The following is a 5,172-nucleotide window of genomic DNA, read 5'->3' on the forward strand; positions in this document are numbered from 1 at the left end:
CATGCTTAAGACAATCGGCTGAATTTGAACCATTTATACACAAGCTTAGGAGGGATTTCGTTGAAGACGAGGTTAGATTTAGTATAAATACCAGAAGTTGTTCTATTGGAAAAAGATACGCTTCATGCGATGAAATTGGCATTCCCTTCTTTGTCACTCTTGATACAGACACTATTTCTTCAAATAAAGTGACTATTAGGGAACGAGATACCACTCAACAAATATCTGTGGATATTGAGTCCGCTTCTTCAACTATTCTCTCTTTGATTCATGAAAAAGTAAAATGGAGCAGTCTCTTTGAAAGATTTAAACTTTAATAAAATTTCAGGTAGAGGTTTATATTTCGTTAGAATTGATTGTTTTGAGTCTGGAAAATATAACTATGGTGTATTCCTTGGAATATAATATAGTGTGTGATGTGTGTTTAAATATCGATTTATTTTGGGCAGTTAAATTAGAGTGTATCTTTAAAAATTTCAAGCTAGACTTTGTATATTTGTTGGAATATCCGTTCCAATTTAGATTTATTAATACAATTGGCAGTAACCTGACAAATTGTCCAATGAGTTGAGGATATCCCACTTTGTTAGTTAGTAATGGATAAAATCATTTCTATAACACTTGAAAGTATCCAAAATACAAATGTAAAAGACCACCTTCCAAAAATGCGCCTTACGGGAATTGAACCCGTGTCTGCAGGATGGCAACCCACCATTATACCACTAAACCAAAGGCGCTCAGATCTTCATGACAAATGAGATTTTTATATTTATGAATAGTCATAAAAACTTAAATATTACTACCCATGCCCAGACAATACTCTAAATCGAAGCTATATAATTTTGAAGGCTTGTCCAAATTATACGAAATAGTTACATGTGAAGATTTTTTCCAAATACAAATATTTACTTTGGAATCTCTCCACACATTTGAAAGCTTTTTTAAATCCAAAAAGATAGAATACACCAAGTCATTTTTTTCCAATTATACATTTTCATCAGAAATTTGCATTCTACTTAAAGATTCATCAAATATTTTGATTGACAGAAGTTCGAGATTGATATTATTTTCCAACGAACGAGATGTTAGGTTTGTACCATATAAATTTATATTAGCCCTTGGAGAAAAAAAGGCACTTGTTGACGATCCAGTTATATTTGAACAAAACAAAAATCTTTCTTTATCCTCAATCCAAAAAAACGATGTAGATATTTCTGAATATATGACTAGGAGTCTTGGGTATACAGAGAAGGTAATAATCTTCTGTATGTCTAAAGAAAGTAGATTTGGTAGGCTGTTCAGTGAGATAGCTCATGTAGATGAAAAACTGAACAATAAATATTTAATAATGCTGGCTTTGAATAAATTGATCAAATTAAAAATAGTTAAGAAGAATAGTACTTTGTACAAATTAAATATTTGTAAAGAAACAATCCAAAAAATATGTGATAGTATAAACTATGGTGGGGTATTTAACCAGTAGATCACTTGATATATTTTCAGGATCAATTCTAGGGAAAATAAATTATCTTTCTAATGGATTTGTTCTTCTTTAGCATATTAAATTGAGATTTAGATATACTTTGCAGATGTTGGTGAGCTGAAACAAGCCAAGTTAAATCCATTTGTAAAACTGTATTTCCATAGAGTAAAAAGGCCTGCCAAAATATCTTCAAATTAATGCAAATCTATATTAAGTATTAAACACTCAAATTTATTAAGTTTTCTATCCTGATTAACTCCTCAAAATACTCTATCATCCTTTCAACATCATAGTTTGTTACTATTACTTCTCTATCACTATCTATTTCACTTATATGCAGTGATGCCATATGCTCGGCAGCTAAATTTTCATACAGTTCCTTCAATTTCGATACCTTTGCATTCAATAGATGAGCAGTTAATGGAATCAGTGATTCATCTTGACTACTTTCAATATCAGAGATCATAGATTTTAATACCTCCATTTGCTTCTGCTGAAATTTGGATGAACTGGGTTGAAATGGTACAAATGAAGCAGAAAATGGTAGATCTTGGGGAGTAGCAAGTAACCTTGAAATAAACAAAGAGTTTTCTCTTAGCATTTCTGAGTGTTGATTATAGTTTAAAGGAAGATTTTTTTCATTTCTACCAGATATTGAAACTATAGGAGAAGAGCTCTTTTCAACTTTTTGTTCAATAAGCTTTCTATAATTTTCTACATACCCCAGTTCACCTGTCTCACAAGAAGAGTTTCTGGTTTGTGAAAAAGGCTCTTCTAAGTCTGGCTTTGGAATTTTCTTATCGCAACTTCTCTTTAGATGCTTCTGCTTAATTTCCTCTACATGCTTTTCAAAACTTTTTCTATTTTTAACTTTCGGATTTCGACAGTACTTTCTGGATTTTGATTGTACTTCCGATTTGAGAAATTTTTCCGGTTTAGATGTCCGAGAGTCAATTGCCAAAGTATTAGATTGCTGCTTGCTTGAAATATTTTCTTCTGCAATTTCATTGATAGACGATACTTCCGAAGTACCACCGAGAGATGATACCTCGTCGGCCAATATTCTTGAGTTATATGTATCCACCTCTAAGCCATTAGAATTAAGCTTTTGAGCTTCTAGATTACTTTCTAATGTCGCGCCAAATTTTGGTTTTGTACAATCTGGGATTCTCTGCAATGCAATGATTTCAGTCAAATTTTCATAAATATCCTTTATTTTTGAAACATATCCTTGTGGAATTGCAATAATTTCAGTCTCAGTTCTAAATGGCTTATGGATGTTAACATCATCGGTAGCAGAGTCAATATCATTACCTGTGTCATAAATCTTAATAAAAATGTTCATAGCTTGTGATCGATGCCGGTTTACAGATACTTTCTCTGTTCCATCTGAACTGTCACTAGGTCCAAAAACTATTCCGTTCCTACCTTTCAATTCTTCTTCAGTAATTGTATATTCTTCTTTGGGAAGAGATTGACCCTTTTTAGATCTAAAAAAATTAAAGATCATATGGAGAGTGAACTAGATCGTTTTGTTTTTAGTAAACTGATATTTTCAAAACACCTGTTTCATCCAATCTATTAACACGTAATGAAACGACAGTTTCAAATATTAAAAAATTGTTGAAATAGGCTAATTATAAATTAAACAATTCTGTGTATTAATTTGATTTGGAACACTCTTTTGAAACCAACATTCTCATCAAACTAAGTGAAACTTAAGTATTTATTCTATAAAATCACATTTCATTTTTAAAAGATGCTAAAAATGATTTTGCTAGGGATCGGTATTTCCGCAGAAAATAAAGTATTGTATGGTAATGAACTGTTGGATAGATTCTCAAGCTATTGTTCACCAACTTACAAATTTATTGAGTCTGAAGGAACTTTGACCAATTTGGTCGCTGTTTTTAGACATGGAGACAGGGCCCCGATTGAGATCAATAACCATTGGAAGGATCAGAAGTGTATGGAATGCACCAATAATGAATGCTTTGCTACCAAATGTGCTAGCGGAATGTTGACAGTAAAAGGATTTGAGCAGGGAAAAGAACTTGGAAAATTTATAAAGGAGAATTATATTCCAAAATTTGAGGGTAATATTACTGTAGAGGGTCATGTAACTAGTGTAAATAGGACAAAGGCCATGATGAATGGAGTATACAAAGGTATTGATATTACAAATATCAAAACAGAAGAATTGAATGAAATGATTGGGCCTTCCAAATGCTCCTCAATTCAAAGATTTATGTATTTCGATAAACTTGTATCGATTTCAGATGATATTAAGGAGTATAAAATGCTCGATAATATAGTTACAGGTATCTGTAATCCTGTTAAGGTGTTATGTGACAGTTTGGATTGTGATATCACAAGAATGGAGGACTTTTTGGACCAAACTCACTTAAAACACGAGGACAAAATGACTAAAATTAGAGAAAATATTGCTTTGAATGGGGTATCCTTTACTTTACTTTCTAATTTAATTTCAAAAAAATTGGAAGAAAAGAATACGATAAGCCTGCTATCAACCCATGATTCTACCTTGAGTACTCTCTTAAATGGCCTTAATATACCAATAAATGATCTACCCTCATATGGAAGTACATTATTTATTGAACTTTGGAAAGATCACAATGGAAATCGCTATATTCGAATTAATTATAATGGAGAGATTCAAAGATTTGGATTTTTTAAGGAGACTCATGTAGCCTATAAGGAATTTATGAAGTATTTGGACCTATTTGGATCTAAAAAACAGAAAATTTTCAAAATTTGTAATAGTTACTCAGACGATGGAAATACAATCGAGATGAATGCAGCTTCGGATAAGATCAGATTGCTATTCAATCCCATTGCCAAGATGCTACATGATCGGCAAATTGAGCCTGTAGTCGAGGCAGATAAAAAACTTATTCCATCACTACTGAATTTTTTAAACCTTCAAAATGATCTTTCCGGAAATTTGATTGATAAATCAAGCCACCTGTTTGGATGGCTCTTTAACAGTGACTCCAGTAAAACCTCCCAAGCGAAGTCTGATGATGTTGCAAATAAAGAAAAGCCCAGTCAAAAGCATGAAAGCAACGAATCAAAAAATAACAAAACCACAAAGTCTAAAAAGAAGCTAAAAAAACTTGATTGTAAAGATCTTGAATCTCCAGAGGAGTCAGGCTCCGAAGAATGTTTAAATGATTGCTCTGAAACAGTTGAATCAAAGTGTCCTTGTACGAATGAAAGGCAAACATGTAAAGCTTCAAAAAGAGAAAATAATGAGTGCCCTGAACCTACACCATGCGATTGTACAACCAAAGTGGACAAACAAATTTCACAAACAAGTTGTAAACACAGGAAACAACCCCGATCAGCATTTAGAAATCCTAAAAAAACTTTAATTTATAAGGAAAAGAATGCCTGCAATGCTCCAGCGTTTGTGGAGCAGCCCCCGTGTAATTCCAAAATCCCAGTTTCTGAGCCGTCAAATACATGTGATTTTCCGAAACCTGATTTGGATTCTCCCTGTGCACTGAAGGCCTTAAATCCTGCCACCCCAGGGCTTTGTACTTCCAAAGTCGTTACATTTAATCCGCCCAAGCCCAAGCCATGCAGCAAACCCGTGGTTTTCCCTACATCTAATTCATCATGCAACCAGCCCATACAAGTTAGAGTTATTCGTCCATTTTCTGGGG

At 33.2% G+C, this 5,172-nt stretch overlaps 1 non-coding gene across 1 annotated transcript; it reads right to left on the reverse strand.

Annotated features, from left to right (window-relative positions):
* Positions 1–666: 666 nt before the first annotated feature.
* On the reverse strand, positions 667–737 carry TRNAG-GCC (transfer RNA glycine (anticodon GCC)). The gene has a single exon. It is a non-coding gene; the product is annotated as a tRNA-Gly (tRNA).
* Positions 738–5,172: the final 4,435 nt, after the last annotated feature.

This window comes from Rhyacophila brunnea, unplaced genomic scaffold (assembly GCF_057557595.1).
Source record: "Rhyacophila brunnea isolate RB1 unplaced genomic scaffold, BYU_Rbru_1.0 scaffold_144, whole genome shotgun sequence".
In the NCBI taxonomy this organism is placed as follows: domain Eukaryota; kingdom Metazoa; phylum Arthropoda; class Insecta; order Trichoptera; family Rhyacophilidae; genus Rhyacophila; species Rhyacophila brunnea.